This window comes from Talpa occidentalis, unplaced genomic scaffold (genome assembly GCF_014898055.3).
Source record: "Talpa occidentalis isolate TD23 unplaced genomic scaffold, MPIMG_talOcc4v2.1 talOcc4.2, whole genome shotgun sequence".
NCBI lineage: Eukaryota > Metazoa > Chordata > Mammalia > Eulipotyphla > Talpidae > Talpa > Talpa occidentalis.
Window position 1 is genome coordinate 130,133,915 of NW_023602073.1, and position 16,181 is coordinate 130,150,095.

The 16,181-nt window shown below is 33.7% G+C and overlaps 1 protein-coding gene across 1 annotated transcript in view; it reads right to left on the reverse strand.

The window, feature by feature from the left end:
* HBS1L (HBS1 like translational GTPase) overlaps window positions 1-16,181 on the reverse strand; it is an 83,503-nt gene that overhangs the window by 37,844 nt on the left and 29,478 nt on the right. The window lies entirely within an intron of this gene.

A 16,181-nucleotide genomic window follows, 5' to 3' on the forward strand; every position in this document is an offset into this window, starting at 1 on the left:
AATGTAAAAAGATAATTAATTGATTTTTTAGACATGTGTATTGTATAAATACATGTTACAATTTTATTTCACAGAATTCATGTCTGTATAAAAACATTCTTTCCTCTAAAAAAATTCAGTGAAATTTTAAAATACTAAAATCCTCCTGTCCCCTAGTCTGGGAAATCCCCTATTGTCAGGACTCTGCTATGCTTAACCCCCACCAAATCTTTTCCTAATTTTGAACTGACTCTTAAGTTTCAGTATTAAGAGGTCACGAAGTGGTTTCTACACTGAGTTTGTTCTGACATTATACCTAGATCCTGTATCTCCCTCTCCTACCACGCCCTTTCACACTACTAAAATTGTCTGGTCAGTTAGCAGATGGCTAAACTATTTTTAATCCTATGATATCTATAAACTAATGAGAAAATTCAGAGTCTGTTGATTTTTGCTATAACACTGCATATGTTTTCCTTGCACAAAATGCTAGACTTAAGGGAAATATTTGACTACTTCCTTAAGTAGTCTGTAGAAAAAAGGAATTATTAAGAACACGGAGGATAATTATGCACCACATCAAAGTAAGACTTTAACACACTTGATCTTTTTAAAAATATATATGCATGTATTCCACATTAAACTACTGACTATATATGCTACACTCGTGTGTGTGCACGCGTGCATGTACACATATATATCAATTATTTTTGAAAATTAGAAAATGGTGGATGTGGTGTGGTGAACATACAACTGAAGACATGTGATCCTATACCTCTGTATCACATACAGTGTTATAAACCAATGTAGCCTCAATAACATTAAAATTAAATTAAAAAAGATAATGATAGTTGATTCAGAATATTTGCTATCTTCTTACAATATCCCACACATTATGCTAGAAGCACTATGAACAAAAGCAGACATATTATTTATGCTCAGAGAGCTTGTAGCATCCTGGGTAAAATACATTACAAAAAGAAAAGTAAAAAAAAAATTCTTTTATTAGTGTTATAGCTGCATTACTGTCATAGATAAGAAGATAAACAGAATACTTAGAAAAGTGAGAATTGAGAAAATATGTAAAAAATGAGTAGGAATTAACTACATAGAAAGCAAAAGCAAAAGCAAAGAGAGAAAGTAGCTTGTAAAATGGCCCCATTGTAGGAGGCATCATGTTTTTTGAGGGAGCAAAAGCAGAGGGGGAGGGAAGCATAGTCAAATGAAGCTCAGAGGAGGAACAGTAGCCAGGTGATGCAGGACTTCAAGGTAAACCAAAGATTCTAATGTTAGAGTGAACAGAATTTGGAAGCCACCAAAATGATGTAAACAAGTAGGAGGAGGAGAGAGGGGGTGGCAGACAGAACAAAAGATCAAACTCAATGGAGAGGCCTGAGCTGGATCATGTATTTGTGACTCATCAGCTCACAATTAGTTGAAATGTACAGACATACTGAGATCACAAATAGAGTAAATACAGAATAAGGGAAAGTCTTAGAATAATTCAATTTTCAACTGAAAGAAGACAAAAGCGGCCATGAACCTACAAAATAGCGAAGGGAGAGAGCCGGTTAAGGTGGTGCTGAAGAAGCCAAGGGAAGTGCTAGATGGAGTTGGCATCACTGGTATTTGAGGCTGCTGTTTTGTCAAGTGAGATAAGGACTAGAAACACTCATTGGTGTTATGACCCCTGAGGTCACTGGTAGAGTTATTAGCAAGAGTCACTGGGAAAGAGGGATATAGAAGCCAGAATGGATTAAAAAAATATATATGGTAAGAAAACAGACATCAAGTACATGTCTATAACCTCTTATCTATAACTTAAGAATGTAAAAGCTCTCAAAAAAATTTTTATATATAACTTATTTGAAAGCAAAACAGACATGTGGCTATATCTAAACCCTTATTTATCCAACTTAAAGTGAAAAGTTACGCATTTCAGTACAGAAAGAGCAGTGTGATGATTACAGGGTGCTGCCCCTTCCCCTAACGCAGTCACCACATTTTAGGAGGTATGTACATGCTACTGCTTTTCTGAATCCCAAAATTCTGAATCGAATCTGGCCTCAAGAATAATTTAGATAAATCATAAGTCTGTACAATGGCTTTTAAAAAGTTCAGCTGGAACTGGAGGAATGTGGTCAAATGGTAGCAAAAGAGGGATGTGGGATCAGCAGATGGAAAGCTGAAAGGGGCTGGTGGAATAATATATTAAGACAAAAGATCATTTTAGAAATTTTAGAATTCCTGAGAAGGTAAAAAAGGATGAGATACAAAGCACAAGTAGACAGGCTCTTTTATTGTAATAGAAGGCAGCTGAAAGATGAAAATTCCTAATATGGCTTTCATTTTCTCCATGATATAGTTATTTGCTTTCTTTATTGAATAAAGAAAGCAAATGATGGTTGATGCAAATAATGTTTTTAGTAATTGTTGCAAAAAAGAGAAAGAATGGAACATAAATTGAGGTACTGAGGGTCTAGCTAATGAATTTATAGTGATCTCAATCCACCTTTGGTATTAATCACAAAGCAGGCAGAACAAGGACAAAGCAGATAAACAAGGCAAAGAGGTGCAGGGGAAGACTACTGAAACTATACATCATGTACTCTACAAAAAGGCAGAGGAAGAGTGCTAATACACTGGGAAAATGAGAGGGATCCACACATCAAGAAAAGGTCACAATGTGAGAAGTACAACTAGGTGGCTGTGGTCACCAAGGGATGTGTACATTTTTTATTTTGAAAGAGATGGGATTGCAGTGAATTGCTGATGAGAAATGAGGTGGTCATGGAACTGAAAGTCTAGGGTGTTAGACTTAACTGGGTTTTTTCACATCAATGCACAAATAAGCTATGATCATTAAGAGCGAAGAACGTGAAAGAAAACTGTAAGCAGATTGTCTGACTTCAATGAATAAGGAAAAATGACTGTGAGGCTGTTCAGTAGATGGTAACAGTGAAGATTAACAAAAGGCTATTCAGGCAAAAGACAAAAACTTCAATGTAGCAGAGATTTAAAAGAAAGGGGGGTAAAAAGAAGATGGAAGAATAACAATGTTGGGAAAAGCTGTAAAGAGAACAAAATTGACCATCCAGACTTTATGGTTTGAGAGGACATAAATGAAGACCAGGAAGAAGAGAAACAATAGGAAAACAGGCTGAGAACTAGAAAAGGGGTTTCTTTTCATGAAAAAAGCAGGTCCTAGAATTATAGTTGCAAAGGCGGAGGGGAATGAAGGTGAGGGATAAGGAAAGACAAAACTGAACATTAATGTGTGTGTACAGGTGCGGCGGGGAGGAGAAACTCTAAGACAAGGAAAAGTGCCAAAATGATTTAAGGGGAAAATACACAGAGCATTAAAATGCCTAAATTCAGACTATTCAGGACTTCACTCCCTACTAAGATTCATTTTAGTATCTTCCAGCCACTCTGAATGTAAAACATTTCTTTATTTACATATTTAGCACATTTAAATACTGTAATTTTGACTTTCAAAATAGGAAGTGGATCAAAAAATGACATTAAAAAGTCTTCAACAGAAAAATCACAATATGATACCCTAATATTTCTAGGAATACAATAAACATATTTTCATTTCTGTGATTTTTACTTGTGGGACATCAAACTCAATATGCAGTATTTCAAATTTTTAGTATAATAAAGGGTTTTTTTTTTAAAGAGGAAAAAAGTCTAGTATTATGTATGAATCTGTTCACTCAGATACTCCTTTAAAAAGCTAATGAAACAATGGGAAAGTCTTGACAGAAAAAGCACCACACACACAAAACTTTGCATGCTGTTTTAAGTGATTCAGTAACTCGAACTCTAGAATGCTCCTCTTGAGAGACAACCTTGACTCAGGCTCCTCTGGAAATATGTTAATTAAACTTGACGTTTTATCCACAAAGAAGAGAAAATGCACATTGAGCAAATTTTCCACTGAGCTTTTAACAGCAATGTGATGTACTTCCTTCCACTTATCCAACCACATGCCAAAGTCGGCATTATAAACAGCATCATGCTGATGGCTGGCAAAATCTACTCACATAGGTCAGAAATGAACCACTAACTAAAAAAACCAGTCATGTGGATCAATGAGAGATGCATATATGAGCATTCAAATAATATGAAAGTGTGTTTCTCCACTAGAAATCCATTCACTATACAACAACCTTAAGAAAATGAACATTAAATTTTCAGAAAATCCCCAAATCTGGCAGAATAGAATGAGTAATTGATGGTAAAAGGGAGAGTGGGCTCTGGTTCCTGTTCTGCCAACTAATTAGCTACATATCTTGCAGCTTAAGTAGTTAATTTGCTTCAGTTTTCTCATCCATAAAATGAATAATTTCTTTTTCTATGAATGTATATTGTCTAGGATTCCTAAACCACTATAATGTCCTTCAAACCAAACTACACACAACTTGAGATGAAATAAAAATGTACCATCCCTCCCCAAAAATATTAATATCCTCCTCCATGTCATGTAAAACCCACCCACCAAATCATGGTCACTAAAAAGAAAAGCATTCTAAATATTTATGTATCAGTATTTCATGTTCAGTCTCCAGTAGAATGAAGAATTGATCATCATTTAGGTCTTTCATCCAGATGAACAGAAGACAGAGAAGTTAACTGACTTCATCTTAATGGGAGGGCCTGTACTTAATGGTCTGATCTACTTTGTTCAGTTCACCCTTCTCATACTCAATCTCCAGTTGTCTCTTAAGTCTTCTATCCTGTGATTAGCCTGATGGGCTGCTTCCTTCACAGTTGCGCTGCTTTCTCTTTAGGGTTAAGATCTAAACAGCAAAGTCAACATTTATGCTTGAATATGAAATATCTAGGTTTTGTCCTGAAGGTTATTTTTGTATAGTCCTTTGTAAGGGATTCAAAGTTTAGTCTTCCTAACACCACACAACTGTCACACCCTGCTTGCATACCCACACGATTGATTCACTTCTGACTCATTCCTTTAGTCTTTAAGCATCCTCAATATTAGACTACTGGCTCTTTGTAGGTAGAAACAGTCTTATACATTTTGCTCATATATATAGTCCATAGCACATCAGACAGTGCTCTGTCTGCAACAAGCATGCAAGAAAGAATTTAATGATTAACCCCAATGGTTTTAAAATTTAAAACCATGAGCTGATTTCTATTGTTTGTACAAGTTATCCTAAATTTCTTCTTCAAGCAATAACCACCTCAATTTACTCTATTTTGCACTTAATACATAAAACATTTCCCAATGTTTAGAAATTTGGGTTCTAGAAAGCCAACTAGGCACTTACTATGGGTACCCTCATACACTATCCTACAGGGTGCTTTATGTGCTCTTTTATCTTTATAACAACCACATAGAATAAGTATAATTATTCCCACTTTATATTAGAGAAACTGAGGTTAAAGAGGTTGATTTGCCAAAGGCTATACAACCTTGGCCTATGACATACCTAGATTAAAAAAAGATATGACTCACATGGTGGCTACTCTCAAAGAACTTACATACTATTCTGAGTGAGAGTTATAAAAGTTGTGGAGGTGCGTTATAGAGACCATAAAATAATTCAAAGTATACATCTGAGTATTAAGGAATACTTCACAATTGAAATGAGATTTGACCTGGAAAAATAAAAAAAGAGTTGGCAAAAATAACATGAGGAAAGATATATTTAAGAGTCAATGCGACAAAAATTCTGGAAAAGATTGGTCAGTAGGGCCTCCCTGGGGGTGCAAAGGGGTTAAGCACAGCACTGTGAAGCTATCCACAGCCTCTGCAGCAGGAATTCGATCCCCAGGCAGGAAGCTACCCATGTGGTGCAGCAGATCTCTCCTGCCTCACCCGCTGCTTCCATCGGCAATGTATTTCAGTCAGTCTGCCTGTTCTGTTCCCCACTCTGTCTCTGGTGAATCCTCTTACCCCCCACACCTCTGGCCTGTACTCCGGTTCTTGTATGTATAAATAAATAAATCTTTTTTAAAAAAAGAGATTGGTCAGTGGTCAATACATTTTTAAATAAGACTATATATATATATATATATATAAAACTCAGTTTTTTTTATATATATATATAACTGAGGCTATGAATGTAAGGCCTTTTAAACACATAAAATCTTCTTAAGATTTTCAAGGACTCTATCTTTCTCATTTGATAAGCAGGAAGTAAAAGAGTAGTATCAAACAGAATAAATTAGGAATGATAATTACTAAGACTACTTAGAGTGGGGAAGGTCAAATTAAGATTAGGTAAGAGAAGAACCATAGAAATTTATGTGCGATAATGATTTCTCCATTAAATATACTGTCATGTCTCATCATTCTATAACTTCTTTAATTTTCCCAAGTCATTAATGATGCATTCCCCCAAGCCTCAGTCCCAGGATGCTATTTAAACTCTACAAGTATCTCATACCCTGGAGTAACCAATTCTAATTAGTCCAGTATGCCCAGAATCTAAGGCTCTGCCACCAGATAATTCACAAAACTTGAGCTTTGACATAGTTCATCAAATATTCTTGAAAATGAGCTTATCCCATCTGTAAAATGAAGATATTACCACTTTACTGTTACTTCACAAAGATGGTGTAATAAATATTACATATATGAAAGTATTCAGACTACTATTTCTAAGAAATTCTCAAAACAGTATTATTAAAAACTAGACCTTTAGTCTATGGAATTATCTCATCACCATTCATATAATATCCCTGCCAGAAACTAAACTGAAAATAATTACTGTACATGTTCAGTATAATTATTTTTAGTTTGGCTATTGCTGCACCCATCAACCTTTTTTTTTTTTAACTGATTTTAAATGATCATAGGATCAAAAATGCTTGAATAAATATGTACCTCATCATAGATAAAATAGTAATACAAAGAATATTCCTTACCTTGGCTTGAACCAGTTTTGTTTTTTGTTTTTTTTTTTCATTTGCTTAAATGTCATACTGTAAATTTCAAGAGTATATAACAACAACAACCAAAATAATAATCTAATAATTTGGGGGAGAAACATGCCAAGCCAATGTTGAAGTTCCTTTGGAAAAGTCAATGTGAGAGAATGATCAATAAAATTTTAAATTAAGAATAATGATCAGAAACTGCAGTAAATTTAAATGTGGTAGTGTCATAAGAATAGCTTGAATAGAGCATCTGCAAATGGGTCAACTAATAGGGATATATATGTACTGTATCTAAAAATAAGAATTCAGTGTATTAAAAATATATAGGAATATGTATGTGTGTGTATGTGCATGTATAGGTAGTTAGAAATTCAGTGTATGCACAGAGATGGTCCAAATCAGTGGGAAAAGGATGGATTACTCAATACTCCATTGGGAATTCTGGGCATTCATCTGAAAAAAGGGTTCCATCATGTCTATAACATAAACACCTTGCTGATTCAAGATATGAACATAATTTAAGAAGAAAAATATAAAAATATATTTATAATCCTAAGATAAAGCAGCTTGATAAATTTTATATAAAGTTTTAAAAATTTCTTCTTGATTTAAAATGCCACAAGGAAACAAAGTACATGGAGAAATACATACAAGGGGATAATAAATACAATAAAAAAAGCTCCTGCAAACCAGTAAGGTATCTCAGAAAAAGAAATTGAGCAATAAATAAACCAGGTAAAAATAAACAAGTCAAAGGTATGGCAGAGGAAAGAGAACACAGAATAGAAGGGCAGCAGAGGGTAAGAAGGACAAATATAGAGAGGCGAGGACTAAAAGGAGGTGGTGGAAGAGGAAGGTTCAGGGGGTGGAGGAATAAGTATTTACACTTTTTATTAACCTCTGGTGCTGCCAAGGGGAAAAGTGGGGAAGAGAGTTACCTGACAGTTGTGGCAAGAGTTCAGCCTGGCACAAGTTTTGGTAGGGGGAAACCTGATAAAATCAAAAACTGTAATCTGTACTCTGTACTTGTGGGAGTGTGACCTACAGAAATACCAACTTTACTGCGTAACAACTTGTGAACAAGACTGCTAACGGTGTTGCTGTTTGTAAAGGTAAATATATATTGTAGATGTGCATCAATAAAGAAATAATAATGCATCCAAACAGTTTGCTTCAGATATAAAAGTAGACACATATTCATTAAAAGCCATAACATAGTAGGTAGAAAATGTAAATACAGTAGTTATATAGCAAAGATGTTGTATCACTATCTTATTGGCACTGAAAATTCCATAAAAATGTAGTGAACTTTTAAAATTGATTGCTTCTACGGAGTGGCATTAGGAAAGAGAGGAAGTGACTCAAAATTTATGGATTTCTGTGTGGCAATGATTACATAATAATTTCGTAATTAAAAAATTTTAAGTGAAAAGCATACATATGAAAGCAAACATCTTGAAATACAAAACTCTTATTTCCATACTATTCTTCAGACTCTTTATTTTACTTAGAAGTTAATAAAGTAAAAACCTACTTGGTAGCAATACTTAGAATTTACCATTTACAGACCTCAAACTCTTTACAATTTATATACACAACTCAAACTCTTTCCATCAATGACACTGATCACCACCTACATTTGAAAACATCCACTAAAAAGCTCATATTTGAAAAACAAAAACAAAAACTCATCCAATCAATCATTCAATAATTAATAACTTTATATTCAGAATGCTTTAGCAAGATTGAAAGGAATGCTCTAGCAAGATTGAAAGGAAAGGATTTTGATGATCCTTGACAGCAAGGACTGCATCTTTTGGATTTCTGTATTTCCACAACCTAAGCATTATATATCACTTAGACCTTTGCTGAATGCTGTGCTAACAAAAGCAGTCACTGATAGCTTTCACAGTGCTCTGCTAAGTCCCTAAAGGAATGAGATGAAACTAAAAGGGAATTATGTGACTTCTTTGACAATGTACCTAATTAGTAAAATCAGGCCCTATCAGACTCTCAAGCAGGATTCCCAACCTTGGCACAACCATATTCCTGTGGGTTGGGGGGTGCCATCTGTATTGCAGGATTTTCAGCAGCATATCAAAATTTCTCCAAACATAATCAAGTGTCCTTTCTGGAACAAAATCACCTCCAATTGAGAATAATTACTCTATAAAGTTTTTAGAAAAAAATTAAATGCATATTACTTTACATACAAAAACATTATCTCCTAAACTCATTCTCCTACCTGCAAAGCAAGCAATTCTTAATATTCTTTTCCTATCCAGTTGTCAGAAATCTCATTTCTGATTTTTCCTTTCAAAAACTCTACAGTTAATAAATACTAATTCTATTAACTTCTCCCTCATAAACACTACTCCGATCTGCCCTTCCTTTTCTTTTCCCATCTAACAAGGACAGGTCCTTAGGATCTCATCCCTGCAGAGTTAAATATGCTGTCTCTCTGCTTTTTCATCTGTTTTACCAAATCATGACCTACTACTGACACTGTTTTGTTTTGTTTTAAATCACCTCACTCACTTGCTAAAGTATATTCTGTGACTCTGTACCAAAAAAAAAAAGTCTACACTTACTGTTGAAGATTCATCTCTCCCTTACCTCTCCTATAAACAGACAGGGACTCTGGCATACACAATCATTTTCTCACATGCATGGCATGGCTCTTGCGATGCCCATGTTCATGCAAATATCATTATTTTCATGAAAATGATTAATACAAAGAAGTCAAGGTTTCTTGATAAGGCCCACTTCAGCACTGTATGATCAGGACTCCTGGATTCCTTTCATGAAGATTTACTAACAGTTTATGAAGTAAAAACACTGAATGCTTCCCCTGTGCAACTGGCAAATGACTATAGTACATGTAAATTTACTTGTATACTTTCATGCTCCTACAGGAAAACCCCAGTAACCACTCCAAGTCAAAATCATCCAATTTCCTGGTGACCAAGAGTTTGTAGTCTGCAACCAGATAGCCCAGGTTGAAGCCATGTTCTAGTTACATGATTTCAGGCATATTCCCTAAGCCTAGGTGCTCATACATAAAATGATAACATTCCCAAAAGGGATGTTAGGAGAATTAAATAAGCTAATACTATAAAAGAATTAAGAACAATTCCCACCAGATATCAATTACACAATGCTTCACATCATTAACAGAAAACAACAGGGTCTACAGGTTTGATATCAGCAAATATCCAACTTCTATTTCCTCATTTGACATAAGGTACTCTAAAGTCATATATTGCTCCCTGATAATTACATATTTATTCATGACATGCCAAATATGTGATACTATGCTGGGTAATGGCATAAACAGATTAAAGAATATTCCTATCTTCGCTTGATAATGGTGAGACTTAACTTTTGCACAACCAGGGAGGCCCTACTTCCCTATCTTTTGAAAAATTAAAACATTTTTTCCATTATGAATATATTAAGATAATTTTCAAACTTAAATACAGAATATACAAGGAAGGGAGGGAACCAAATTATCCAACAACAATCTCTATTTTCCACTGTGTATGTCTTTCCCCCCTATATATACCTTAAAAATGTAAATTTAATATTTGAGAAATTCTACAGAACCTAAAATACATAATTTCAAATTGGCAATGTACACTACCCAGCAAGCTACAATTCTTTTTTCTCTCTCTCAATGACGACTCTCTCAATGACGACTATTTCTTTACATTCCCTAATAATTTTGACCCTCATCATTCTCACATAATGACATGTCTTCCTACCTAATAGACAAAATTGGAGCCATCAGAGTTTCTCACAATCTCCATCCCAGATACTCTAACTAAACTGCAGTCCTATTTTTCCATCATAAAGCAATGGATTTTCTTTTTTAAAAAAGATTTATTTATTTATACAAGAGCTGGGTTACAGACCAGAGGAGCTGGAGGGTGAGAGAATTCACCAGAGTCAGAGCAGGGAACAGAACAGGCAGACAGAGCAGTGGGCGGGACAGGGGAGGTCTGCCATGCCATGTGAGAATTTCCCTGGCAAAAAAAAAAAAAAAAAAAAAATATTCCTATCTTCAAGTAATGTTACACCCAACAGCCATACTACACAAACATATTTTACAATGTGAACTGCTATAATGCAGACACAATTAGAGTGCAGGGGAAAGGTACTAAGGCCCACTGGAAGTAGCAGGCAGTTTCCTTTGAAAAATTCCTAATAAATCTTGAAGGAAAAAAAAAAAAAAAACAGAAAAGAGGCAACATGACACAATGCATGTAACTGAGAGCAGATCAGCATGACTGGGACATTTGGGAAAGAGATTAAATAGGAGACATCAGGATAGAAAATCAGACAATTCATTTACAGTTATGTATAGTATTTAGGTACCTGACTTTGAAATGTAAGAAGAATCTTTTAAAGAATTCAGGCACTGGAATGACATATAAGAGTTTGTTTTCAAAAAACTTCCTTTAACCACAGTATAGAAAATGGATTAAAGTGGCAAGATTGAAGGGAAAGCAGTCAGAACATTGTAAAAAATTCTGGGACCTGACCTAAGAATGAAGGAGACAGGCATCTAAAAGATAATACAAAGTAAAATTAGTAGCCCTTGAAGCCTGAATGTATGTCAGGAGGTGAGAAAAAGAACAGTCCCAGGTTGTCTAGCTTGAAAGAAAGAGTGGATGGCTTTATCATCACCAAATAGAGAATACATTCCGACCAGAGAATGCAGGTCAGGAAGCTTGCTTCTTGATTAATTCTACCAATTGCAAAATTATAACAATCCATAAAGGAAATGCTTCCTCCTAAATAAATGGGGATTATTGACCAAGAAGTGAGTTTTTTAAATACAGACAAGGAAATCACAGAAAATTCTGCGGAAACCACCAGTGCTATGACCATAGGTAAGTGAATACCATAGGATAAATGTAACAGGCGTGGGAGACAATACACTAATAGATCATGGTGATGAATTAAATGCATGGACACACACATACAAAAAGATACAAATCCCTAGGACTCTAGATTAGAATATGAATATAGAGTGGGTCTGAGAGCCTTTTAAGAAAAAATAGAACTGTATAAAAACCTGGATAATCAAGTTTGCAGAGCAAAAATAATGAGAGCATCATTAAAACACATGAAGCAACTTAAGAACTGGGAATGAGAGCGCATACAGAAAACAAGGGCAAGAATGCAGCCAATAAAGGAACTCTAATAAAGAGGCAGGCAGAAAATAGTATTCACATTCCTTCTAGAGTCCTAGCATGGAATTTAGATTCATACAATCATGCAATTTTATAGAACATAATTTTACAGGTCATTTGGTCAAGTGTCTCATTTTACAGATGAAAATTTAAGTAAATCTCTAAAGATCACATGCCTGGTAAGTGGAAATTTTGCTCATTTTCTTCAGGCTGCTTCCAAGATCCCCTCCCCTTTCCACTAGCTGCATTTCATCAGGACCCCATGAAAGTGATTTTTTTCAAGATGACTGAACTAGCTTTTCTGCAGTTAAATGATCACAAAAATTGCTCAACCCAGTACCTCTATAAAAAAATTAATTGCTTTGTCCAGATCATGCTTTTGAGGATTTAGTAAGGCTAATCATCATTAATATCTACTCAGACACTTCTTATAATAATTAATGTTAAAAATCAGTAATTCTTATTACTGGGTTTAAGATTCCATTTCAAAATTTCTTATATATATATACACACACACACACACACATATATATATAATATATGCACACACATATATAATATATAGAGGTGAGCATCTAAATCACTCTCTAACAAAGGAAAACTTTAATACAATTTTAATATGCAAAGAAAGTAGATGACCTACTTTTCCTGTAATAATAAACACCTGGTACTACTATCTTCTTACCCTCCGTTTATGGCAATTGTAGATGATGAAAGGGATATAGAGATTCTAAAGCATGTACCATACAGCACAATGCTATCAACTGTGGTTCACACCTCATAATCTCAAATTCTTGAAAATAATTCCAGACAAAATGATTTGAAATCAATAACTTTTATTGTATATCCTCAAGCAGCATATATTCTTTTCTGTTTATATTATAAAATATCAATATAAAGTATGTGCCTTACCTTTCCATCTAACTTGTGAGCTCCAGGTTATTTTTTAATATTTTCCTCAACATTCAGTCTAGTGGCATACTGGGCATTCAATTATTTAATAAGGTTATATAGTTTTATATTTGGGGGAAAAGAGGTAATTCTTTGCTTGGGAGAAGGTAGATTCAAAAGGGCAAAGACATCCTTGTCCACCTCCCCACCCCCGCCTTGGAATATCACTGTCACTGGCAGATAACTGGTACTGACAAGAAAGTGTTTTATTTCTTGAATGTCCTGGCACAGAAAAATTACTGAGAATCACTTATATGGCAGGAAACTAATTTCACAGAAGAAGTGAAGTTTCTGTAAATTTGACAAATTTATCCAACCCAGTTTAACATGGTTTGCAAATTATAGCTATCTTCCACTTATGGTTTCAGTCTAAAAACTAATAAGAACTTAAAAGATTTGCCTAAAGTCAGGAAACTAGTTCAAATGACCTTTCAAAGCTCCTGCCCTTATAATCCTGTATGTAAAAATAACTACTCAGTCTAATTCAGCGAGAATCTCTCCCTCCAGCACACCAATATAAATGATTAATCTCTAAATAATATTGTCTGCAATATTTGAACATTTTAATACCATCAACCAAATTTAACAGGGTAGTAGTCTAGGAAATAATATTCTTAATTCCAAACAACCAAGATCTGTTTTGTTTTGACATGTGAAAATCCATACTTAAACATGAGGAAATATTTCCAAGGAAGAGCTTTAAAAGTAAACATATTTATCTGGTGGTATTAAGTAATTTCAAATACAAATGGTACCTATAAAAATGTGAAAATAATAGAACACTAATTTTTGTTTCACCTTAAAAATGCTTTCATAATTTAAAAAAATGCTTTAAAAGTATTCTCCGTATCACACTGTGAACTAAAAATTGATTCCACATTTAAAAAACATAAATAGATGGGTATAAAATGAAAATACAGGATACAAAATTTTGCCCTATGTGCAAAAGTTAATAGCAAAAAGAAATAAAATGCACAGGAAAAAAAACTAAAAGGAATCTGGCAAAACACAAGATTGTTCTTTAGGAAAGAAAATCATGAATGTATCAAAAGAATGTATTATTTTGAGGAAATGCAATAAAGATATCAAGGAAGAAATGATATTTTTATATTTCTATGGTTAAGACAGAAACATTCTAATAAATTTTGAATAGATTGAATGTCTGTTAGGCTCAATGTAAAGCAAAACCAAAAAACCTGAAATCAAAAACCTTAAGTTTAAAAACATTTAAGGTTATTTAGAAAAAACAAAAAAAAACAAAAACAGTGGTTTTCCAGGTAAGCACACTTATTGCTATCAATCATTATTGTTCGTATATTTCAATATGCCAGTACATATAGGCACATTCAAACAAGAGATTTTCAGAATTTCAAAGAAATCAGTGTTAATTTTCAGTAGAAAAACAACTATTTCAGATATATAATCATTTCACTGAATCTGACTACACACTTAAATTCTAGTTACCAGTGTACATTCAGAAAGTACACCAATGAGGCTACAGAGAACAAACCACTTCCTTCTGTATTCGTTGCACTGACTGTGATTTATTCAAGTAGGAATTTTTTTTTCACTTTAAAATGTCTTATAACTTGTTTCATTAAACACATCAGGCAGTATTCATCTATCACAAAGAAGAGAAAAGGCATTTTACTCAAAATGATTCATTGGGATCAGATTACAATTGTCTATAAATATTGCTGAGCCAACAATTCTTTTTAAATTAAGAACTTTACATGAAGATTTCAACCTGCACACTACATTGGGTTATATATCCTGAGGTAATATCCACAAAATTTATAATCTATGTAACACATTCAAATTATGATATTATGACCATTCTATAGCAATAAGAATTTTTGCTACTTTAAGAGGTATGGAATAAAGGCAATACACAATGAACTACTAACAATTTTCCTTAAAATGAGAAGTCATTTATACTTTATTTGTAAATACTGATAAGTTTTTACTTATTAGACCAGAAACAGACCAGATTACAAAAGTCTTTTTATTTTACAAAATAAAATTGTATATATCAAATTCCTATAAAAATTCCTAAACATATATAACACTGTTGATGGCCATTCTTCCCCAGGTCTTCTGCTTCACTCATTCTAAACTCTCTCAGAGAGATCTCATTTTATATTCCCATCTCTGAATTAGCTACCCTTGACTATCTTCCCAACAATCATAATTCTTTGTATTATAAACTTGGATATGCTGTGATTATGGGCAAGTATACTTGAGAAATATTTCCTCAACAATACAGAATCTAAATTTAATGAGCACCTACTAAGTGCCAAGAAATGCCATATGGCCAAATATATAACATCAAAACTACCATAAAGAATAAGTACTATTATCCCATTTTGCAAATGAGGAAACTATGTCACATGGTGTTAAGTAATTTCCTAAATTCATACAACAGGCAGTTCAGTTGGAATATAAATCCAAGCAATCTAACTAGTGCATGTGCTCTTCCAAATTAGTGTGGAAACCAGTAGTTAGATCAACAACTTCAAGTCATAAAATCATTAAAAACATTGAACATTTGGACAGAGAAAAAGGCATAGGGATATAAAAAAGTCTAACACTATGAACAGGAAGTGAAATAAGGAAAATAAAGTTTACAAAAAACTTGTTGAAAACTTCAAGAAAGGTGTCCAACTAGCAAGAGAGGACAAATGAAAATTAAACTATATCAAATTTAAAAGGCATTAAATTTCATCAATATTCTCATTTAGGTATCAATTAGTTTCATTTATTGATAAAATATACACATTTGCATACATAACACAGACATATACAAATTTAACCTAATCTGTATTTCAACCTAGCCTTCAATCTCTTTCCTAAACTCTACCTTAAGGATTTTCAAGAATATCACCTTGAAGGAAGGGAAAGGCTATTGCATTTGAATATCCCTAAACAAACTTGTTTTAAGAAATAGGTCATAAACTATCTCCTGACAGCTTGTTTCATATATGGAACCAAAAGTCATTCCTAAATGGTTTAAGAAGACTTGGTAATATTCATTATTGGAATATGGAATAATATCCAATATTCAGAAATAACTTTATAATAATGAATGTACTCTTAAAGCAATTAGAAAAAGGAAACTAACATTGTTAGAAGAGATGACTA